The 25,809-nt window shown below is 35.5% G+C and overlaps 1 protein-coding gene across 1 annotated transcript in view; it reads right to left on the reverse strand.

Annotated features, from left to right (window-relative positions):
- LOC129203336 (cadherin-19-like) overlaps nt 1-24,788 on the reverse strand; it is a 69,760-nt gene extending 44,972 nt beyond the window's left edge. The window contains exons 1-2 of the mRNA XM_054817702.1: nt 24,655-24,788; nt 13,800-13,891 (exon numbers count right to left, since the gene is read on the reverse strand). The gene's annotated coding sequence lies outside the window, so the exon portion shown is untranslated. The remainder of the gene's footprint in view (nt 1-13,799; nt 13,892-24,654) is intronic.
- Between the last annotated feature and the right edge of the window lie 1,021 nt (nt 24,789-25,809).

A 25,809-nucleotide genomic window follows, 5' to 3' on the forward strand; every position in this document is an offset into this window, starting at 1 on the left:
TACCTACTTAAAGGAAAAAAAAGTATTTGCAGTGTTTAAGGTGATTCTGTGCTGAAACAGCTGCCTACCGCAGTAACTAGTATTGTCTTGTTATTCCCTTGTACTCCTCTGTCTTTGCCTTTCCGTCAGCTGTCACTTGTTTTACACTCAATTTGTAAGGTTTTTGTAAATGAAATGACCTTGTACTCTGTGTTATAATTATAATGTGTGGCAGAAGGGAGGATTAGTAAAAGCAGAAAGCTTTTAGGTGCTATAGTAATATGCACAAATAGATAATTTTTTAATAGAATAATCTCTCATTGAAAAAGAAAGACAAATATATTTTCAGAGATGAGCAAATGAGCTATCATTAATAATTTCCCAAGGGAACAAAAGAAATGAGGACCATTGTTCTGCTCCTGTCCTATTCTTCAGGAAGTACATCTCCACTCTCTCTCACTTGCATTGGATTGCAACGATAAAGACTGATACTTAGAACAGAGTAATGAGAATATCAATTGCAGTTGTAATAAGCAGGCTACAGCTTTTAAAGCAGTATCTTCTTTTTATATCCAATGAAAATCATGAGTTTCCTGTAGACTAGGAACAGATTTACCTTCTTGGCACAAAGTTGCAGAGTCCTTTTTTAGGTTTGTTCTAGAACCATCACCAAATGACATCCTGTCATCATTTGAGATTGGATATTAGTTTTAGGTGTGCTGGTTCTGAATTTCTTTTCTTTTTTTTTTTTTTTTTAAATAATAGTAATTTATTTTAAATTATGACCATGTCATTACATTACAAAATAATACCTGTTACTGCCTAGGTTTGCAAGAATAATAGGAAGAATAAGAGGTTTAAAAAATACAGCCTGTGGGATATAGTGAATTTATATATTTGTTGATAGAAAAATTAAAAGACTCAGGGCAGACAAAAAACCCAATTTTCTAAAGCATTAAAAACACCCAAACAAAAGATTACAGTGAAGGTGAAGATAAATTCTCTTCCAGTTCTGTTAGCTGAAAAATAAGGAAAAAGCAGCTTAATTTTCTACCAACCCCCCCATAATTTGATATAAGGCCTTTTAATTAGGAGGTAACAAAACACTGGAACATGGTAACAAGGGACGTGATAGGTACTCCTTAAATACAGACCATTAGGACTATCTCGTATATGTATTTGGTCCTGCTTTACAGCAGGATTTTGAAGCAGTGACTCCTGAGAAAAATAAATCTCTGTCCTTGAAAGTACTGAGCAGAACCAAAAAAAAGCCAGAGTGAAAGACATTCCTTTTGTGGAATTTGGTGTTGTCTTTGCTTGTTTTAACAACATCAAGGAAACAACAGCAACAACAAATTGGAAAAATTCATGTAAGCCAATCTAATTCATTAATATGCAGCTACTGAAACACATTTCTTATCTCAAGCAGAGGCCTAACATGATGTTGTTTCAGTTGCAAATTCTGTTTTGTGCATCGGTGTTATTACGATTATAGTGAAATTTGTCTCCCTTGTATGTTACTATCTTTAATTTTCACTTAACAGGATAAAGAAGAAAGGGTATTTGTAACTAACACCTACAGATTACTGTATTAGAAAAAAACCTTCATAGTTTCAACTATACATTTGTTCATTTGTACTATGTCTACTGGCTATTTGTTATAGTTGCATTTTATATGTCTGATTACTGGTAATCCTAGTGCGTTATAGTGCTGCTGCTCTATTTTCCTTCCAGAACAGACAGTATATGGACTCATTTTCATTGACCAGTTTAGATTTCACACAATATGGTAGACACCTAGGCTATGTTACCACTATAATTCCCAAAGAATTAATCATATATATATATCAACTATTTTAATTAATGCATATATTTTGTGGTTGGTTTGTTTTGGGGGGGGTTTTTGTGTGTTTTTTGTTTTTTTTTTTTTAATATATATATCTGTATAGAACAATGATAAAATCTTCCAGAATGTGCAAAGTAGTGGGCTTTATCTTATCCTTGCTGCTTCTTACTGTTGCTGAATTTCACATAGAGGTAGATAATATTTTTTACAGGTTTCATGTTTTAGAAACTCTTCATTACCATTTTCATTGATTTTTAGCTGTGATTTGGTCTTTTGCAATCAATGTCAAGATATTTTTTTATGTAAGTTTTCCATTCTTCAGGTATTTTAAGTATTTTATTTGGAGACACTAGAAAAAGGCATATTAAACCCCTAAGGAATAAATATGGCTTATTTAGATCCAACTATGCTGGATCTGCCCTCTGGTTCCATTGATAGCTACCATTGTAGATTGGCACAGGAGAAGTCACTATTTTAACAGTAATGTTTAACTGAGTTGATAAAAAACAAGAGTGGGAAGAAAGGACTAAAATTAACAATAATCTATTTTGCTATTTGAACTTCATTTTTTACTGAATATCACAGTTGTTGTATGCCACACATACCTATTCTGTGATTGATTGATTTTTGGTTTTGTGAGTTGTTAATATTGATACCAATCCTTCTGGAGCTCAGGTCACCCTTTCTAAAATGCCTCTCAGATTATGTTTATATGCCTGATTTCTTTTCTTTATGATTAGTTTAATATTTAATATTGGTTTTAGTTTTAGCTATTATTTGTATTGAATCTAAATATTTTAATTTAATCTTTTTTGAGTTTCTGGTCTTTCACACACTTTTTTTTTTCTTTTAATAAATTTGGACTGCTACATCTAACAAGTATGCTGAATTTAATTATAATGTGGCTGTCAGAGCTAACATCTAAAATATAAAAATGTCTTCAGTCAGTTAATTAGAGCTATATCAACAATAGTCTTTCTAGTTTGTTGCACGACTAGCTATTTTAAAAGCTACTACTTAACCTTGAGAAGTGTCTTCTCTAATATACGTCTTGATGTGACATTTGACCAAATTCTATTGACTGGTAGTGCATATTACCACAGTACGGCTGCATGTGTCTCCCCTAGTCAGCCAGCACTTCACTTACATGGACACCAATTACTTAGATGTTATGAATGTGATACAAATTTCACTTCATTCTAATTGGTACGTTATTTTCTTAATTTTGTAAATATGCTATTGTACCATTAGGGAAGGCCTGCAAACTATTATATAGAATTGCCAGAGTAATTATCTGTCAGTTAGACAGAATTTGTTAGTTGGTTGGTGCCTTTAAGTCTGTGGATTTTAATCAAGCTGACTGACTAGAAATCCTGTCATTCCCATTGTTTTATAATGGTTTACTGATTACCTTTCCAGGTAGTATATTAACATATATTATCTGACACCAGTATTTTACTAGAATATCTGTGACGCTGTAGAAAAAGCCCAGATGCCATTTCAGATGACAAAACCCTGTCTTCAAAGTATGACAAGCAGTAGCCAGAGCTATCCATACTAGAGATTAAAAACATCTTTACAGTATCAAATTATGATATTTATTTCTTCCAATCCCGTCTTCCATTAAACCCCTCTAGGATCTGTAGGGAAAAATAAGACATTTGTTTTAAATGAGGGGAAAGGGATCAAAGGTGAAGGATGAGATTTCCTGCAGAGACTAAAAAACACAAGTGGTAGAGTGGTTTCCTGTTCAGCCCAGCCAAAGGAGATAGTATAGATGATGGGGTGACATATTCTATGTTTTACAACCTCAGGCCACAGTATCTTTGGTCATTTTCATTTCCTTAATGGAATTATATTAATCACCAAAAGGCATGAGTAAACCAACAAGGAGAAATAGCCTTTTTCTGAAGTAAAGCCAGTAACTATTGGTGCTATTCTATTCCGTTTGAACTTTGTCATATAAAACTGGCTGCATAATACCTATTTCCTAATGGATGTGAGCATACATGAGATGATAGCCAGTGTCTTGCCTTTTTCAACCCTGTTCCATCAATATTTTTAGAACTGAGCAATTGGTTGCTGATCTGCAGTTTGCTGAAGATCTATGTAGATGGGACCAGCTCAATATTCCTGGACCTGGTTCAGCATTCCTATGCTTGACTTCCCTTAGGTGACTGCTGCCACTGCTGTGACTCTAGGGACAAAGATTCACATGATTTTGAAACATGAAATCATTACTCCACTCACTGTTATCAATCATATTACACAGAGATGGAAGTGCAGTCTCAAACACTTCAGTCACGCCTGAGGCTGAAGGACACCCAAGCCTTCTCAAGCAATCCTTTGAGCTCCTTTAGAAAGAGTTTGGTAAAGATGACCCAACCCACAAAGAAAGAGTTACCTACACCATTGCCATCAACAGAAGAGAGTGTATGGGGAAGGATAAACTTCTGGTGGGCAGGACTCTGGCAGACTGCTTTCATTCTGCAATGGTGACCTTTGGGATGCGGGTTAAGAAGGCAAACACTGCGTATGGGTGGAGCCAAAGGCCATCCAATATTACTGTAAACTTTCCCTGTGAGTGCTTGTGTTACTGTTTTTCAGCTGCAACCAAGATAATATTAAAATTAGATCTGGAATATCAGAAAACAACAAAGAAAAAAACTAAAGGTTTCTTTTGGAGTCTACTGAAATCCCAAAAGAACCAGGAGGTATCACCAAGATTGTCACACTGACACACACACGGACCTCTGGCAGATTCCCTGGAGGTAATTTCTCCCAGGTTTGTATGGCATCTTCTCTTATTTTGGAAGTATAGCTTTTCCACATGTTGTTAACTGAAGAAGTTATTTGGTGAACAGTTTCATAGACAAGAGACACAGATATTCCTATTTCACTTTCTTGTAAGGAAGAAAAAGAAAGGAAAAATTAAGTAGGAATTTCTGTGTCTCTTGTCTAAACATTGGTAAATTAATGATTATATTTAGTTCCTTTTCACAGAATATTCTGCCATACAGCTACATCCTACTTCAGTCCAGATGCTTCCTAGCTAAAGAAAAATTGAAATGCTTACCTTAGGACTTAACTTTATGAAAAATTATGTTCATTTTCTGCAGTCATTCAATAGCTTCAGCAGTTTTATTCTGGTGAAAAAATCAATTTAGTAAACAGATGCTGAGATGCTAAAAGATTCAGTTACGCCAGTAGTTGTGGTACACTCCACTCTACACTAAAAATATGTAAATGTTTAGTTTTAATTGTAGATTTCCTTAACTATGACTATTATTTATTTTTAAGATAGTTTGCAGTATAGAAAATTATGACTAAACCCATGTCTTTTAGCATAAATATTTTGCTGATTAAAAAGACTAACACATGTACACAGTAAAAACAGAAATTCTTGCCTTCTGGCATTTGATGTTTATTGTAGAGAAGTAGAAAATCCAATTACAAGATGTTTGATTCACTGGGCAAGTCCTACTGGAACATTTTCGGCTCTGCAGGATACCACTCAGTACTGAAGAACCACTTGTCAGCATAACGATGTAAAGGACCACATTCTGTGATTCACACTTGAATCTGTTTGCCAAATGATTTTCAGGAAGGCACTTCACGAAATGCTCCAAAACTCTCTTTAGGATTTAGGTTACTTTTTTTGCTTTCATTCATAATTATTCTTTGCATACATTAAAATTAATAGCACAATCAAATCACCTTTCCCATGGTTTTTGAGGAGACTTATTCCTCCCAACATAAAATGTCCAAGGTTAAAAAGAAGCTTCAACAATTCAGTTAAACAGATGCTTTTTACTATAATTTGATTTATTGTTAAACTGGTGGTTTTGAGTTCAGAGTCAATTTTCCACATAAAATGAGATAAATCAGAAACATCCTTAAATGAAAACATCCAGTCTATGTCAATCAGAAACTGGACTGAAATAAGATTGAAATGCTTATATTTGAGGAAACTTACTAGGACTCATTTGTAAAGTAAATAAATAATCATTAAAAAAGTCCCTTACAAGCAGTTAAAGAAACCTTACCTTCATATAAAAAAGTCAGGAAAGAAAAAATGTATTTTTTTCTATTTTCATTAACTCATTTTGTGCTCTGTTTATTGATAAAACACATCACGGTAAATAAAGCAGGGAATGATTACTTTTAACATCGTTAAGAGTTTTCATTCTAAGCTAGAAAATTTGCTCTGATACATAATATAGTTTAAAGATACAATTTGAATTCATGAACAGACAACATCTCTTGCATACATACATACGTGCACTCTGTGCGCCACTACAGTGGAAGTCAGTTGGAAAAATGCTGAAAGAATGCACCTCCCTCAGAAAGGCTAAAAATAATATCAGACAGGAAAGGGTAGAATTTGCCTACTTTTTAATAGACACAACAAACTGAAGAGTATTTGTAGTTTTCAGAATAGTGAGAAGTAGAGATTGAAAAGACTTAATTGACAAACTTACTAAAAATATAATATTGTTTTGTGCCTTTTTATTCTCTTAGTCTAGTTCTCAGCTGATGAAGCTTCCATTATCTCTTGCAATGCAGTAACTTCCATTCCAGTTCTGCTTAGGTCTGAATGAGCAGAAGCTTGTCTATCCCTTATTCCTTTTTTTTTAATATTTCACTGTTCTGCTCCACCACCAGGAACTTAACTTATCCTCTTTCTTTGCTCATTATATCAATTACATTAAAGGCTAGTATCCTTTTTTTAATCTGTTTCATATACCAAAGATATATTAATCCAACATGGTTCTTATTTGATTCCATTAAACTTTGTAAACACCTTCCAAGCACTGAGGTATTCAGAACAGGTTAGGAACAGAGCATTACATAACCCAGGTCAAATAAAAGGTGTTGCATAATCAATTTCATGTCAAAGATTTTCAAAAAAGAATTTATTTTCTTTTCTGTTTCAAGATGTGGAATAAAATATTCCAGTTATAGTCCAACAAATACCATCAGATTTCCAAATTGTGCATATTTTAATTTTTTTTTAAATGGAATCACATTTTATGAGAGCCATAAAAAAAATCCTAAAAATAGAATGCCTTTTCATAGAATCATAGAATGGTTTGGGTTGGAAGGGACCTCAAAGATCATCTAGTTCCAACCCCCCTGCCAGGGGCAGGGACACCCTCCACTAGACCACGTTGCCCAAAGCCTCATCGAACCTGGTCTTAAACACTTCCAGGGATGGGGCACCCACAACCTCTTTGGGCAACCTGTTCCAGTGCCTCACCACCCTCACAGTAAAGAATTTCTTCCTGACATCTAATCCAAATCGACCGTCCTTCAGCTTAAACCCATTTCTAGCTACTGAAACAGCTATTGAAATGGCTATTTCTAGTTATTGATATTGCATCCTCCAAAAATTCTTGACTTTAAAGCTATTTTTAAAGGATATGAGTTACTTTAGACCCCTCTAATATTCCTATATTCTAGCATAATATCAGAGAACATTTTCAGGTTAAAAAAAAAAAAAAAAAAGAAAAAGAAAAATGTAAGTTGCACAGTATCTGGGACCTAGGTCTTAACACTCTTCATAGTCAAGTTGCCTTTTCTTCCTATAATATTTCAGAGTATAAATTTTGTCAATTACTTTCATGCTTATCCATAAAATAAAATTCTACTTTCTCCTGTCATCTTGCTACTTGGTGCATGCAACATGTCTCTTCCTGCAAAATGAGAGGGAAAAATACTGTTTATACTGCCATTATCATTCAACATAGTCCTTACCTTAAATTGAAGTAAGATATCTTGGGACATTCTTATTAATTATAATTTCCCTTTTGACTAAAAATCCATTAATCAGAAAGTCAGGAACACCACTAGAATTTGTGTTGAAACTTGCTTTTTTAAAAGTGACTGTTCAGGTCATACTGTGTTGTTGAGTGGTTTTTGTAATGTATTATATCTATGTATGAAATAGCCTTTGAAAAGTTCCTAGCTATTATTTGGTGCCTTCACACCACATATACTTCTGGTAAAATGCTGCCTTTTGAACACACTTTTATCTCAGGTCCTTAAATTCTGGTCATTCTTCAAGTCTATTACATTATTTGGGGTGGGAAGTTGTGAAAGCAGTGGAAAATTTGATTAAAAATTCAATATGGCAAAGGCTTCAAAGTAATCCCCAAAATTCAACTGATATTGTTTCAGCTAATTGTTGTTAGCTGATAAGAGTACTTATCTTCTGGACTAATACTCTTGATAGAAGAAAGCCAGATACCAGTTCTCTTTGAAGATGGTAAAATATTTTATTTCTCCACATTTTCTGTTTGGTTTCAGTTATTTTTAAAACCTTTTCATTCATTTCTTTCCTTTTCCAACCAGTTTTTATCTTACTACAGCATGATTCTTCCTCTTCCTAGCCTGCATTGAATTCTCTTTTCTCACTGAGAAGCTGTCATTGAGGGTCCCTCCCCATTTTTTTCTCATTCTTCATTTAAAAACTATTTATCTGTTTGCACCTAAGATTGATGAACTACCTACTCACCTGTCAGTTCTGTCCCCACCACTGTAACTCATTTGCAATAACAATTTATTGCATCTTTATCCAAGTTTTTTACCTGTCTCTAATCTTTGTGTGTCATTATCCCCTTGTTACCTGTGTGAACCTCTGTTTCTTCTGTGTTCAGTGTTATCGCTCAGTCAGACCTCTCTGTACAGATTTCTTTTGATATTCTATTTCATAGAAACCTATTGTAAAAAATAAATTGTGCTGTATTATATTGTTGAGCCAGAGTCCCTGTGAGTCATTCAGAGGGTAATTTTGCCTATTTCAAGAGCACACAGTACTTTGTAGCCTTAGCTTTTCTATCTCCAATTGAGCAAGTATCCTCAGTACTTTATGTATTACTAGAGTGTTAAAATGCACAATCAAACTCAACATTTTTAAACTTCATCACCTACTTTTTCTTTCACTCGAAGAAGCTTCTTAAGGCAAGAGGCAAGTGGAGGAGAGAAGCAGAAATAGTAGGAATTCACACTAAAAGTAAATCCCGGCTAGGATGACTTTAATACAGTAGGAATCATCATGAGTGGTAAGTGACAAGAAGCGAGGGACTAGAAGAGCCTGGTGTTTAAAATGCAAGACTTGATTTTCATGCAGTGATTAGGAAAGAAAGAAGCTAGGCATGGAGTCAGACCTGCACTGGAAAGCAGCACCAAGAGTGCTGGGCCAGGGGCCTTTCGGTCCACGGGAGACATTCACGGGATTAATTGCCTCCTGGTCTGCGCACACTCCCGTAGAGCAGGGCTGTGCAAACAGCAGGCAGGTCCTTTGCATGTTTCAATTTTCTCCTCAGCTTTAAAAGTCAGACTTAGCTAAAATCTATAGATATATCCAGTTTAGCTCAATTGAAGTTATTCAGAAATATTACTTCTGGAATGGTTTTGTGTCCTTTCAATGGAAATCTGTAGGAGTTGCAGAAATTCAATGCAAGAGCCCCATGTCTGGAAGAAAGCAGCAGAGCGCTCTGTTAAGTACTCTCCAAGCTGTTTCAAAAGAATATTAAAACCACCAAAGGCTGGTGTTGGTGCTGTGACATTAGCGCTGTGCGTTGCAGGGTCAAAGTAGTTGCTCCAGAACAAAGGAGGTAAGAGAATGGATTAAGAAAATTATAGAAGTATTGTTATCAGACCTTGATGATGAAGTGGCACAGCATGTACTACCAAAAGAAGTTCTGCAGTCAAGAAAAGGAGCAGAGTTTATGGAAGGCAGAAGTAGTCTGAGAAGATTTCCAAGATCTGTGAAGAACTGTATTGAAAAGCAGGAGAGAGAAGGCTGAGGAGTTGAACTAAGGAGGAAATATAAGGCCTTTGCAAACAGCAAACTTATCCACAGATGACACACGTTTGAAGAGCTAACAGCTCCAGGATTTCTGTGTTTCTTTTAAAGAAGGATGTGTAAAGGTGAAATATTAATTTCCTGAATAAATTTTCTGAATAAAGAAACAAAGTAACTAGGTAAAGTCTAAAAAAAACCCCCAAAATCAACCAACACTAAACTAAATGAAACTTAAAAGCATATTACCGATAAAATTGACTTTCTACAGCTAATTTTGTACCATTATCTGTATTAATTTTCTTACGTAGAAGCAACTATAACTAATAGTTATAACTATAAAGCAATGTTTGACTCTGGAAACTCACCTATAAAAATTAGAGACTTATGGTGTTTATTTGGCAAAATATGACCAGGACTATTTCTGTCACAACCATTTCAGTAAATTTTATTACTATTTATATTGGTAACTTTTATATGTCTCTGTAAATTCAGCTAGCAGCTCATGGAGAAGAGCAGGAAAAACAAGCATGGATTGTACTTCCCATCCCTCACTGCCAAAATGTTCATGAGAGGAGTGGGGGAGTTTCCTCTAGGAAGTAATATTTTAAGAAAATCCGAGGATAGGAGAAAGGAGACCTCTTCATGAAGATAGGCATATTTTTGAAATTGATGTGTAAGACTTTGGGTACTTCTTTTGAAATTCATCCCTTCACAGTAGCTCATGAAAATTTGTAGTGAAGAAATAGCACTTCAAAGTCCATTGAAATGAGTGGATCCTTTTCAAGACACTTTTTGGCCTTGGACCTGGCCATCAGCAAGCCTGCTTTGTAGACATTTCCTTTCCTTCATCAGGCTTGAGAGCATTCTCTGCTTCCTATGCGGCAGAGTGAATAACTTAAATGCATATAAACATATGAATATGCACGAGTTCTCAAAGATGCCATGATTCCCTAGATCAGATTGGTTAAATTTGCCCCCAAAATAAGTTATTACAAAAGAAATTGCTGAAGATATGTCACTTCTTTAAAGCTAGTTTCATCCACATAATTCTCCTTCTTTCAGGAGTCTGTTAGAGCTTCTGACTGTTTAATTCACCGCAAGCCAGCTGAAACTGGGAAGTCCATAAAGTTGCCATAGTAACTGAATGGACAAAGACTTAATTCACTAGTTTATATAAGCCAGAACTCATATCCTGCAGACAGTAATGGTCTTAAATTATTTAGGTCTATAAAATCCACTGTTAATAGATTTTATATATATTTAATAAATAGGTGTTGGTTCCTTAGCTAGTGAAAAATGGACTTTGATTGCCCCATGCCATCTCAGAAGTAGTTGTATGTTGGATAGTAAGCCAGTCAAAAAGTCAAGGGGAATGAAAAGGAACAAGAAACCAGGGTATGGTAACAGTAGTGCTTTCCATATTAAGAGAGTCTATGAGTTATGTTATTAATTTATTAAGAGTTTATTTCTCCAAACTGAGCTGTTAAACTCCATAAAAGCCATGTGGATTTAACATAACAGAGGACAGCACACTTTGAATTTTGCAGTCTAGTGAAAACAACGGGATTGGAGTCAGTTCCAAGTCCACAGATATAATTTGCAGTGATACTGCTCAGGTAACAAGAAAGTCTCTGGAAGAATGTGTTATGAATCACATCATTTGGTCATGGGCAGTGTGATTTATTTAAGGGCACTGCATTCTGTTGGATTAAAATAAGAGTGCAGCATAGTCAACCGTTATGCTGGGTGGTATCAAGATGGATGTGGCAAAATTAAGAAATAAAAAATAATTACATATTTTCTTAGTTCAGACAATTCCCTGCTTCTCAGCTTCTTGTTCATGAACTGAAAATCTTTTATGTTGAATTGATTTGAGATCACCTTCTAACTCTGAGAACAATAAGAGATTTCTTTTTCTGTCTGCTTAATTTTGCCCTCTTCCTCACACCGTCTGCTTTATGGAACATTTAGCAATTGGGCAGATTAAAATCGTAAACCAGGCCTGCTGCACTGCAACTTTCCTAAATAGCATTGGTAAATATAAATATAAACATTCTTTGGGAGCTTTGCACTAGTAAATGGATAGGGACATTTTAATCATTGAATCTACTATAACTTGGGACATTTTAATCATCAAATCTACCTATAACTTCAATGTCTTAGAGAACCAATTCTATATAATTTAATTCCCTAGATTAATGAATCTTGTAGCTCTTTTTCATGAAATTCCTGAGTACATCAGTTATTCATTTTAATCCTACAAGTGTGAAAAGAACAGCTCAGATGGGAATTGCCACTACAGCTTTATTGTATTTTATGTTGCTTTATTTCATTCTTTTCTTGCATTTTAATTCTAGTGCCAGCTTTCAACAGGATTTTGAACCTGAGTTTCCCCTGCACTTTTAATTCAAAGAGCAAACTGACACCTATATTTCTCCCTGGGTAGAATTCCACTGCTCATCATGCTATCAGACTTTATCACTAGATTTACATTTTGTGTCATGGCACTATTTTCTATCATTCCAGGTGGTTTGGGTCCTTTTATAGATTCTTGGCCAGGAATTGTAAATAGTGGATAAATGGCATGAGAGGCAACAGGATGTGGAAAACTATTCAGAGAAATAAAAAGATTGTTAACAAAAGTGAAAGAAAATGGAACATTTAGATACGCCACTATCTTAAATTTCTTTTGTTGTCCCATATAATAATAGAAGGTTTGGAGGTTTTTTGTGACTTTAGGTAAGTTTTACTTTGTCAAGGAAGTTCTCAGGAGCTGTGAGATAATATAGGCAGCTGCCTTAATGATAGGTTTCCTCTCATCTCCCTTCTCCAACCTTCACTACTGTTCAGCACATTTTGACTTTTTAGAGGTCTCTTATGGAAAATGTTTTTTATTAGAAGATGTCCTATGAATCAGGACTTCTGACATAAAACTAGTTTTTATGGGGTGTTTTTGGTTAGGTTTTTTTCCCTCAAAAAACCTTTTCCCTGTTGCAGAGCATATGAACTTTGTATTGTGCATGCTACAACCCGTTTAGAGTTCAACAATAAGCATTAATTTTACAGAAAATACCAGTCCTCTGGACACTCAGACTTAAAAAGCCACTCTGAAAATCAGTGCTTAAATCCCAGAAATAATTTAACTACTTTCACAAAGGACATCATATGCCAGTGTAATGAATGAAAGGGTATTTTCCTTTGCAGGGTATTTACAAAATATGGATATGTTCTCAATTATCTTGGGTTGAAACTTAATTCAGTAGTGCATCATAATTTCACTACTGCTTTGTTTAAAAAACCCCTAAGATTAAAGTATTTAGACAACTGGCTGAAAATTTGTATAGAGATAAACTGGGATTACTCCCTGGTCTCATGGTTTTGCTATAGAGAAGGATGTACAAAAGAGCACTAAAAATATTTTAGTCCTGAGCTCTTGTTGTTATTACCAACAACTGTCAGCCAGGAAAGTAAATTCTGTACATTTTCCCTCTCATTTTCCTTCAAATTACTTTTGTGATCTCTTTGCCCTTAACTGAAATATGACTCGAAATGTACGTCGCTAATGCTGATTATGTTATTGTACTATTTCACCCTCGCAGCTGTGTAGTAACAAAGGAGTAGAAACAGGGACAGGGTATTGGCATGGTCCTGTGAAATCTTAAGCATGGCACAGAAATCCCCCTCTCTGGGAAGGGGCCAGAGTTATTATCCATGCTAAAAGCTCTAGCATAGCAATGTGAAAACAAAACAAAAAATCCTCACTGGATAGAAAGTATAATTTTCCTAACAAATAAATACAAGGGTTTCAAGCTTTTTTAGTAGAACATGAAAATAAGCTTTACTCTGTAGAGTAACCAATAAATCTAATATGTTGACTCTACTCATTGTTGCAAGTGTCAAGAAGGATTAGGTAAAGCTAGAGGAAACAAATGTATGAAACCTTCACACACAACCTCAACAGTAAAGAGGTAACATGCCAGCCAAAACAGGGAGTAGAAGGGATTTTAGATGTTCTGAATTTTCCCTTTGGGATGTCTTGCCATTTTCTCTACTTGATATCATGTGAGTTTCACAGAATGCACAAAGCAATATTTAAAATAATAATAAAAAAATAGAACAGTAATACTGCTTAAAATTACAATTTGCTTGAAAAAAATATTTTACCTTGAGGAAAGGGTTGAACTCTGAGCTGTTTCAATGTTGAAAAATTCCAAGCTGATCAAATTCTCTGAAATGCATCAAGGGAATATCTTTCTCTGTTAAAGAGAATCAGAAGGAAAAAAAAAAAATTATCATGTCACACAAAGCCAGTTGGTTCATATAAATGGGAAAAGAGGGCATATTTATCCATGGATCATACCACTTGAATTTTTTTTCAAGTACTGATATCAAACTGGATGCCAAATTATTTGCAACTAGGATCAAATAGAGAACAAGCAGGCTTTGCGAAAAGGCAGTCTTAAAGCAAAATATGATCTATTATCAGGATTCTTGCAATTCAATCTATTTGGATTTACAACATTATCTTTGTGGAAACAACTGATTCAGTACACAGGCCACGTAATTCTTCTGCAGTGAAAGCACTTCACCTTGAAGAGCACTTCCTCCACCAGCTCTCAGTAGAACATTGTTCTGTAATAAAATTTTAGTTCGTTTTGTGCTAAATGGTAAATGAATTGTAAGAAGTCCCCTTTTTACCTCCTCAGAGGACTACCTTGCTCTTAAGCAATCTTCTTAAAGGATACTTTATAGTTTCTAGATTATAGTTTAACATAAGCTTTTTCAGTAGCATCATGACTTTAGGCTGCCTTTTCCCTCTCTTCTAACACCAGCCACTTTCCCTGCTCCTGGTCAGCCCCTCTTGTTGTTTGTTGCTTGAATGGAGAAATTGTGTGTTATGAATTCAACAAATGAAAACAAATTTTATTTTTTTTTTGTCAGGTTATTTTCTACTAGTACAATAGAGGAAAAGGTTTGAAGAGAGAAAATGCCTGATAAAGTAGGAGAGTCACTGGGATGCTTACAGCATGTTTATGGCTACAGCTCCTTAGTAAAGATGGTACTGTTCCTTTTCAAGGCTAATGTTAATCTCTTCATGTCAGAGGGCTTTGTTTTATAGTGCTCAGTTTGTTGAGCTTCTTAATATAATGTCAGAGAACTACTTCCAACCTCACTACATCAAAATTCAAATGCTCATTCCTCTTTAGACAGTATCCCCAAAACAATGGGGCTTTTTTCTGTGTAGGAAGCAGAGTGATGAAAAGAACTGAAAGAAAATTAATATTTGAAGATAATTCCTTTTGATAAGATTTTAGCACAATTTCCTAATTGATACATAACTATCACAAAGATTGGCTCTATACAAGAACCAGTGCAAAATAGAAAGTACTTGGAGCTTGATCACTTTACTCATCTGATAACCAATATTCTTCCCAGCTTTCTCATTCTTTACAGAAAGAGGTCTTTGACTGGGTTGAATTTAATGGAGTAAACTGAACTCTATAGGTTTTTCTGTATGGCAAATTAATCTCAAAATGTGGTAAAAGATTCCCCTGCTATAATTGTAATCTACAAGAAGGCTAGAAGAGAAAGACATTATGACTGGTTTTGTTTTCTTTACTACAGATTTAGAAATGGGAGAGTTAGAGGGCATTATGAATACTGGAAAACTAAACATAAGCTAAATATATATATAGTTACTGCATTTTTAGAAGTATTTCAGAAGTTCAAAGTGTAAAATAATTTCCAACTCCAAAAAGGATGGCTTCTTAACACACCATTAGGATCACTCATGGACTGTTGCTGCACAGCCAGGTTGTGGCCTTGTAAATGATCAAAATCCAACCCCAACTTATATTTGCAAATTAAGGATCTCATATGTGATTTAATGAACATGCTATGAAATTGATTTCTTTTTTATATATGTAGTTTATTTTTAAAATATATGGTAAATACTGGTAAAATATATGGTAAATACACATCTTTATGCAAACTTACCAACATCTATCATTATAGCTAGCTACCTAATGGAGAAGTCCTGAAGATCTAAAGCAATTACTGTTGAGGTATGCTCTCTAAAAATCTTTAAGTCATTATGACTTCAGTACAAGATACTTGAATGAAACTTGTTTTAAAAAACAACAAAAAAAATTGTTTCCATGATATTTTATGGCCATTGTTTATAAAAATATTTGTGTTTAAAAATTAAAATATGGTTTTTTGTATGTGAAAACCATACAGTTTAGCATTTTAGTTTTTCAAAACTTGGAAAGGGTTGTTTGTTTTCTCTAAATTCATTTCCTCTCTTGAGAGAGGGATGTGAGAATACATAACTTTAAATTTGGGGGTTTTTTAACTGACTTTTAACTAATTGTGAACTAATTTGAACCCATTTTTAACTAACCGTTAACTTTGCGAAGCAATATGGGGCAAGACCAAGCAAGCTGTGACTGATAAACCTCCCGTGATTTGTCAGCAGTGGAGCTGCAGCCTGCACGACTGAGCGCGGTGGTGCGACTGGCAGCAGGGCTGGGCTGGCTCAGCATCCCCCCGTTATCTCCTTCCCCCAGCCGCGGGCGGCAGCGAGCCATCAGCAGCTGCTGAGGCTGTCACCTAGGGTTCTCCCTTGCATCAAGCAATCGATGCGTCTGATGGGCAAATACCTTACATCGCCTTTTACACAGATGAACTTGCCGCCGCTTGACAGAGTTCCAACCTTGTACACCTATTGAGGAAGGAAACAATAATGCTGTCCTCTTCTCTCTAGGGTTTTCTATATGCTACCTCTGACTGTGTCCTAAATGAATCAAGGAATCAATTTGCAGCCTCTCTGCCTCAGTTAAATCAAACTTATTCACAGTTTCTGCTGAGTAAAAAACATCCAGTGCTTCTCCACAGGTACCCACTGTCACTTTGACAAGATATATCAGAGACTTGGCCAAACTTACAATGTTCAAAATGTTTAATTTTCCTTTTTTTTTTTTTAGCTTTATTTCCTACTTTTTTACTATTTTATTACATTACCTTTTTTAGTACTATTTGTGTGAATTAACTCTACTCCTAGAATCATTGCCTGCTAAATACAACTGCTAAATGAGGTAGAAAAAATAATTTTATTACAAGAAGAACAGAACGTAATATGGGATAAAGTTCCTCTTTATTGAAAAAATTGTGACTACAAGATGAAATACTACAAAGTTTATTGTGGAGTCATAGATATTATAGGCCTGTTAATAACCTAAAGAGTTTATCTAATTTTTCTCCGTGCTTGTGAATGATTATTCTTTATGGCATAGATAGCATTTTTGGTTTTAATAATACAAAGCCTGAGGCTCCCATGTTTTCTTAAGACTGCACTGATTAATTTAAGCACGTGAAAGTTAAAGACCTAGTGTAATGTGGCTATGCAGGCTCCCTCAATAGTCAATGGAATGAGAAAGGTGTCTGTGTTTTACTGCATTGTAAGAAAGGTAGCTAACGTGAAGTCTAAATCACCCTCTTTCTGTCTAGAGATGATCTTGACAATTAACCTAAGCTAATAAATTACCTCAAAGACATCTACAAACAAGTCAGAGGAACAGCATTCTTAATCTTATTGCCAACCCCACAGAAATATTCTATTTTTGAGTAAGTTCTTTCACTTCTGAGTTCATATTAATATTAGTGAAGATCAAGTTACATCTTGTTAAATACATTAGTCATAATTTACATTTAGGAATATACCTCACAGTTCCTCTGTTAGATATGTTTTGCATTTTGGGTAGAGATAGATGATTCCAGTAAAGGAAATTAGACCAGAACAAAGATGTTTCATAGATTAAATAGCTTAAAATAATGTTTGAAATTCTTATAAAACACACTATTTATCTTCTTGATACAAGTCACTTGGAATTATAATATAAACACTTTTTAAAAAGAGTTGATAATTCTTCATGTTTTCCAGTACATTTAAAAAAAAAAAAAAAAAAACCCAAACCAAACTTCAGGAAACTTTTTCTCACATATTTTGAATCCCTACTTAACCTATCTGATTACCAGAATGCTTTTCCTCAATATGATTACCATGTTTTGTGATCAATACAATTATTATCATGATGTCATACTACTATGGTATCATACTGTCAAATGTAAATCATAAAGACTCGGTCAGGATGTAGGAAGAAAAGAAACATGCTTCTTTTGGATGTGAAAAAACATCAAAGCAAAACTGAGTTTTCTTTACTTCCTCACTTTGTAGTTTTCTGTGATTTTGTCACATATATATTAAAACTCTCACATTTTTCATGCATTACAGCTGAATATAATTTCAGTCTTTTTCTGACATCAAATCATTCTCCAACAGGTTCTGCTACGTGAGCGTGTAGGCTCATCTCACTTCCCTGGTTTAGGTATAGTGAGCATTGCTCCAACACACCCAGACTTGAAAAAAGAAAGCCTACACACAACAATTACAAATTCCTAGAAATCTAAAGTTGTTGTGTGTAAAAGACCAATGAAATTGTTCCTGCAGAGTTTATCTTCAGATATCCTACTGAGATAGTATACTTTTTAGTCTCTCTGACATTTATGATTAGTAATACTCAGGAATACAGTCTATCATTTTTATGATGCAACACTTTTTGCTGTGCTGCCTTGTTTTCACTTGAAAGAAAATGGACTGAATCAGGTTATAGTAGCTTAGACTTAAGCAGTATTTCTCCACTTGGAAATCAGCTATTATTCTGGAGAGGCTATCTATCAAAGAAAAAAAGAAAAAGAAAACAAAAGACAAACCATACAACAAAAACCCCAATGGACAGAAAAGCAGAAATCCATGATTTATGACAACTAACCAGTTATTCACATCTTTGAATTATTTACATTTCCAGTTTCTACAATATATCTGGAAAATGTGATTATAAATTCATATTTCAGAGTTTCTTTGAATGCTTCATATATGCAACAAACCCATGCCTGTAGACACTATATTTGGAGGTAAGTTCTTGCTTTAAATTTTCTTTTCTTCTGAGAAAATAGTTTCATTTGTAGGAAATAATATTACCTACTGAGAAAAACTTTTTTCTTTTTTTTTTTTTTTAATGTAACTTAATTCTTAGGTTTGGTTATAAGGACCCAGGCTAATAGGAACTTTTTGCTTTGTTAATGCTGGGTTGCTAAGAGCAGGGCTCGTTCGGATGTTGTTGGTGGAACTAACTAGCTCTGCCCATGAGCAGAGGACGCTTCAGGATCTGGCCTTGGGTTAGCACCTGAGGGGGGCTCAGGCTCCCGTTACACGCAGCTTGCAGTGCTGCTCTCTGTTACCCGCTCCTACTGATGTATCTCTTGAGAAATTTGCTACCTGCCGGTATGTGCATGGCGGGGGCTGGCGGTGCTAGGATGAGCCCCACTGCGCAGGGGAGCAGCCCTGTCACCAGAACAGCGGAGCACCTCGGGCACCATTGGCCTCCCCATGGCTGCAGGAGCCGCCAGCAGAGGAGAAAAACCCAGAGGGGCCCGGCCACAACCACGGCCACAGCCACGGCCACGGCCACAGCCACGGCCACAGCCACAGCCACAGCCGCAGCCGCAGCCGCAGCCACAGCCACGGGCTGGTGTGGGGTGCTGAGGGGATTCAAACGGGGAATCCCAATCAGATATTGCCTGTGGAACCAGTAGTTGATGGGGTAGGGGTTTCTCAGGGACAGACCTCAGAGGTACATGGAACAGGGACCTCAGGGGTATGTGAGGGGAGAAACTATTTGGGTACACGTAGGAGGACTCTAAGAGGGAACCAGAGAGACCCCAGGGACCTCCACAGCCCCATCCCAGCGTGCACCACCTGGTGGGGACTGCTCTGCTGACCTGCCTTATCTTCCTCCTGGAGGGCACCATCTCCCACCTCCTCCCCCGCAGGTCAGGGGAGTCACGTCACTTGTTAAATTTTCATAAAGCTGTGATTAAAATGTTCAGGTAACTGAGGCCATTTAGTCTCCACACTGTCAAATTGGTCTTAAACTGTGACAGTCTTTGAGTCTAGGCTCTGTTTTCCCATAATCTTTCAGTGGGAAAAAAAAATCTTTTAAGATGATCATATAGAAAAATAGCTGAGATAAAGAATTGAGTAGAATAATATTACATGTAAGGCACCAGAAAATGGGTCTAATTTTATAACATTTGCACACTCCTGAAAGCGTGCATATGAAAAGCTGAGCAATCAGCACAGTTTATCTCTATATGACATTTCCAAATGCTATTTATACATTTCATGGGTCAGTCTTTTATGAAAATAGCCGTGTATGCCAGCTATCTAATGATCTGGCATTTGAAACCAATTCAATTTATATGTTAAATTTGATGTTAGGGGAAAACCAATACACTTACCACATTTTCATTCTGTAAGTCTAGTTGTCATCTTAATTTGTCTGGAAACGTCTTTTTATTTTCCAGGGGTACCTCATGGGATATAAAGTAGCATAAATCATTCTAGCTCATCTACCATTGGGAATTACTGTTAAGGGTAAATTTTGGTCCAGCCAATATATATCACAGTGATACATAAAAAGAGCACCAGCTATGACCTTAATCTTCTCTGACGGCTATCTGCATCTCATGGAGAAAGACAGAGTGAGAGATCAGCTGTTTGAAGATGAACAGGGCAGTAATTGAAACTAGCACTATTTTCCAATTTGTTAGCAAAGATGGGGGTGTTACAGTTTGCGCTGCATTGGCACATGCCCTCTTCTCCATTCTTTCCCTCAAGTTTTCTGTGGGCTCCATGGGAAGCTGACGAGCCTGGGAAGGACGTCATGAGTGGGACCTATTGTCACAGCTCATGGAACCTTGGACAATGATTATTTTTTGTGTTCTTTGAGGGATGAAAGAGAGAAAGAATTTGCACCATTTAGAGAAAAAAAATCCACTTTCGTATCACCTCAAATGTCATGCATAAGTCAAAAAGCAACCAAAGTTAGGACTATTCCTAGTCTGTGTCCATCTTCCCAAAAATACGTGCAGATGCGTCGGGGCACTAGGGAGCTTCTGTAGCAGTTTGCACATTCATGCTCCTCATGCCAACATGTAACACAGAGCATGGTTTTGTGTCTGGGCATGTATGCTTGTATGAGTGTTTTCAGTAAATCTGAAAAAATATGCAGAGAACATGTAGAGAATTTTGGCATGCTGCTGTGTTATGATTTTCTCAGCTTTATTTATGAAGTTTGTTGGCAGTTTTCTTGACATTTTCGGAGTGCTTCCAATCATCCAGAAATCATAGATTAATGATTTAAGAAAGATTCATATCTTTTTGGGTTTTGGCTCCCGTGTTTTGTCACTGTGGGTAAAACTCCTGGGAGATGAGATCTGTTCACTTGTGACCACATCCAACAAACCACAATCTGTTTAAAGGCAATACAAGACATAGCTCCTTGTTCTGTCTCGTGACAAATTCTATTTTGGATATCTAGATCGCATTTAACAATTTCAAATTGTTAAAGAGACACTAAATAAACACAGTTTTCTTTGCAAAGTCTTTTGATCCTGTTTTTTTCCGACCAGTTTTGACAGATGGTATTACCCTACTTCGACTTATGAACCGCAGGAGGGAAAAATTTAGCAGGTTGCCATGTAGATTGTTGCCCACATGTTCTACATATCCTGTTCACCATTCTGAAAAGGTTCTCTACAGGGAAAGGAGCGTGTAACCGTAGTCTCTTTACCTTTTGGTAAGCATTGTCACTTTAAATCCCTTTCAACTTTTGAAATCTTTGTATTTAAAGACTACTCATCACTTTGGCTACATCATCAGACTGCTGAAAATGAAAATCTACAAACCTTCTTTATGCTGCATGAGAATGAGGGTAGGGCATTTAAAATACTTGTTAATGTAATAACAATACATAATATTGCTTAATATAGTTGTAAAAACAGTTTTAAACAGAAAATTGTCAAGCAAAATAGAACTTCAAGAACTTCAAATTGCTATTTTATTTTACCCATGTTATTTATCACTGACCATCTTAAAGATCTGTAAAATACTGAAAAAGAGTTTATTCTGCAGAGAGATTTTATCTTGGCTAGATTTGAATCAGACTAAGTACATACAGTGCTCAGTCACAATGAATTCAGTTATTCTTTTGTTATTTATATTTTATAATTTACTCTACTAGGATGTGTTTTGGCTTCCAATGTGTCATAATTCCACACAAAAAGTAAAACAGAAAAATGTTGACAGCTTACACTTCCTCTAATGTTTAGATAGCAATTTTAAGGTTGCAACAACTGTCACTCATAAGTTGGAAAAAAAAATAAAATAAAATAATGCCAACACAAAAAGAGTTTGTCCTCCACAAATTTAACATTGCATCAAAATATATAAACTTTAAAGTTCTCCCTTAAGATAGTCTTAGTAATCTTATTTCAGGTGTTATCGTATTTTTAGTTCCAGTACTATATTTGCAGACACCAAGTATTTTACTGAGGTTTTACTTCTCTCTTTTTTTCTTTTTTTTCCCAACTGAATATCCTTTATGTTGTTTATTCAAATATTTCTAATGTTGTTGTCTCAAAGGGAGTTTGATTTAACAATTCGGTCAGTGGCCTGAGAATGAGGGATTCTAATTTAATATCACCTTCCATTTACAAGGTCTTCGCTATGTTTGTGTCCCTGATAGAAAACCTGGGAGTAATGTCCTTTTGCAAACGTTGTTAACAGTTGCGGCTTGTTAGCAGCAGCAATTGCAATTCCTTTTATGCTACAGGCAATACAACCGAGGAGAAGAGACTTGGATCTGTGTATCCAAAACACGGTTATGTTCCCGGGTCTGTCTCATGTGCTCTGGTTGACATTGCTCCATCCTCAGCAGCTTCCTCTGTCATGGATATGTACCTTGTCTACTTAGCAGGGTCTGGAATGAAACCACCCACGCTACTCAGAATAGCTGAGGCTACACCCTCTGGCCTCTTGATTCGTTCATCTTCAGAAACAAGTATTTTGCTGGGTTGCAAAGATTGAAAGGATGGATAAGGAAGACTTTCTGTTAAACCTTTCTTTCTTTAGCATCATGCAGACTCAGAAGGGCTTGGGAACATCGTGAAGTAGAGAAAAAAAATAAGGGACTGTGGTGGAATAATTTCTACTGCCTGTGGTAGAAATCAAGATTTTCTGTGACTTGCAAAGTAAAACGAGAATAATGGTTTTCATCTACAAAAGAACTAATATTTTAATTCAGTATTATCTATTGTATTTTTAGATCTGCTGGCAAAATTACCTGTTTTAAATTAAACTGATTTAAGAAACAGCCAAATCTTTCTGATTAAGACAAACAAGGAGTTTCCAAGTATATTTATAGTGAATTGGATGCAAAGACTACACAATGGAAATTTCACCCCAAAGAGTTATAAAGTATCAAAAGAAATAAAACAAAGGGTAATGATGAAAAGCAAAAGGTAGCTTAAACCATGGCATCATTAAAATTTGCCTGTATAGCATATCACATATTGCTTTCTTATTTCATTATCAAAAGGTGCCGATATTGTCTGATATTTACTTGAGGTTGATAATTATAAAGCATTCTGAAAGAGTGAGGTAATGTATTGAGTTAATTTTAAAAATATTCTACATTATAGCAGTTCTGAGTGTAAAATGTGCATTATAATTTCATAAATTACCTAATATTAGGTTAAAATAGTTACATTTTGGTTCTAAAAATGCACGGCTTTCCATAGTAGATTTGTAATTTTGTTCCTCAATTTTAAGCTACTTTTCTTAAAGTATTTTGTGGGCAAGTCCCTCTTTCTTCCTCCCTCCTTTACCTAAAAATATTTCCAAGAATGGACTTTCATTGTCTGTTAGCTCTTACACAAATGCATTTTTTAGTTTGTAAAAATGCAGGAAGTCTGAACTCCAGACACAGCCCTACATTCATGTTATGTAAGTGCTTGGTTTAACACTTCTAACAGAAAAATGCTGAACATTGAAATGTATCATTATAACTCCTAAAACTGAGTCCACAGATCAATTTTTGCACCTTAGTGAAAATTTATCCTGGTATAAATTAAAAATAGTTTATATCTGGAGTGCTTTTGCAACCACAACAGATTCTAAATTACAATCTATTAAAAAATAATTATATAATCAAAACCCCATGTAATTCCTACCAGTTTCACATGAAAATAATTTGTAGGAAGGATTAGCTGACAGACATTCAGTATTTTAACAACTAATCAACAGTTATTAAATATCTCTGGGCTATATTCTACTGGCTGTTTCTTGACTACAGTCAAATCAGAGAGTATGAACATAAAAAATAGATTGTAGCTATACTTCCTAATAGAAGCCTTACAAAAGAAACATGCAATGCAAATATTTTGTTAGTATACATACTGCACCGCGCGTTGAACATCTCATTTATTAAGAATTTGCCATTTTACACTTGAGATCCAACAAAAGTAGAGGCATCCCTTTTTTGTTGTCTGAAAGACTTTGCAGTTGTTAGGTGTGGGTTTATAAAGAGAAATGGGAACATGAAGTTAAGACAAAATTTGAAAAAAAAAAAAAGTAATAAAAAATATTATTATTGCTACAGTAGAATGGAGAGTAGCAAGCCAGGGAGTATTTCTGAAAGTCCCTGTAAAACAAGAGACTTTTTGCTCTTCTTGATGTCACCCTCAGAAATTGTAAGCACATTTTAGTGACAATCATTTGCATGAGTGTAGATGAAGCAATTGCAAGCAGTCTGTCAGAGGAAGGGTTCTTGCAAAACCAGATTGAGAGCATGAAAATTTTAATGTGCAAGTTGAACACAAAACAGACGTAGTAAGTATTTCCTCTGGGAAATCCAACTTAGAAAGTTAGATTTCCACAGCTATAGAAGCTAGTTGGTGGACTCTGAGGAAACAACAAAAGGAGAGTTCTCCTTCTAGAGATTTTGAGTGACTTCTGGGTTTGTCTTTGCCTGTTGCTGTTTTTGCACTGGAGACACCCAGCTCAATGTTTTAAATTTGAATTTTGAAGATAATAAAGAAAAAAAGATAGAGATCTTACCTGTGTAACCTCAGGGCCTTCTAGGTTTAAAGAAATGGATATTGCAAAAGCTGAATTAAACATCTGATGCAGAGAAGTAAGCAATTCTCTTTTACTTCACGGATCCTCGGAAAGCTTTAGGAGTTACAGCTTCCTGCCAGTATAAGTCACTTCTGCTTTTAGTTTTGAAAACTCACAGTATGACACTGCTTACTGCATGCTATTTTGGGTGCCCTGAGTAAAACTATGAACACAGGCACTTTTGTGCAAAACATCATAAGGCCTCTCTGATGTTCATTCAGAGTTCAGAATTAAAATGCAGAAGGCTCTAGCAAGCAAAATACAAGCTGATTTTCTTTTTCCAAGTGGAAAAATAAAGTACTCCCTGGCAAGTAACCAAGGTAGTGGGAAGGTAATTCATTTTGTGTGAGAGTATTTTGCAAGTGAAAGGGATAAGTCCTCTGTTTAGAGATTAGTCAGGGAAACAAGTGATCAATTTAGAGTAGTCAGAAAAGTTAGCCAAAGAACAGTTTCTACAGTCTGGTTTTTGCCCTCCAGCCTTTTTTTTTTTTCTCCCAAATAATTTAGTTTCAAGAATCATAAAACCTTCACACTGGGAAAAAACCACATATCCAAGGTATTGGTTTATGTCCTTACATATTTTGAGACACGAAAACTTTTACCTTTTTTTTGCAACTGTCTACAAAATTTAATTTTTGTCAACTAGCTAGTGTTGGGTTTTTATAGTCAGCTGAGAAATATAATAAAAATATTAAAATCCTCAATTTAAAAAAAAGAAGAAAAATACCCTCAAAATCTTGTGGAATAACTGCAACAGGTTATATATATTTTTTTTTCTTAGAAATTAAGTTTTACCTTAGGTCAATTTAGGAAATTTTAAACAATAATTCTAATATTCATGGTGCATTCCTTGTGCTCTCCAAAAGAAATAAGGATATTCTGTGAATAAACAAGAACTGTGTATTACAGTAACACTTCTGTAATTATTATGGAAGACATATTTATGTTGAGATAATTTAGAGCCCAGTGCTGCATCAGTATTAGCTGCAGGCCAAGAAGATTTCTGAGAAGTCCTAAATGGTAAAACAACAAACATGACATTTTGTCAGACTTAATGTATCCCGTTAGCAATAAAACTAAAAAACCCACCACCAA

The sequence above is a fragment of the Grus americana genome, chromosome 2 (genome assembly GCF_028858705.1).
Source record: "Grus americana isolate bGruAme1 chromosome 2, bGruAme1.mat, whole genome shotgun sequence".
NCBI lineage: Eukaryota > Metazoa > Chordata > Aves > Gruiformes > Gruidae > Grus > Grus americana.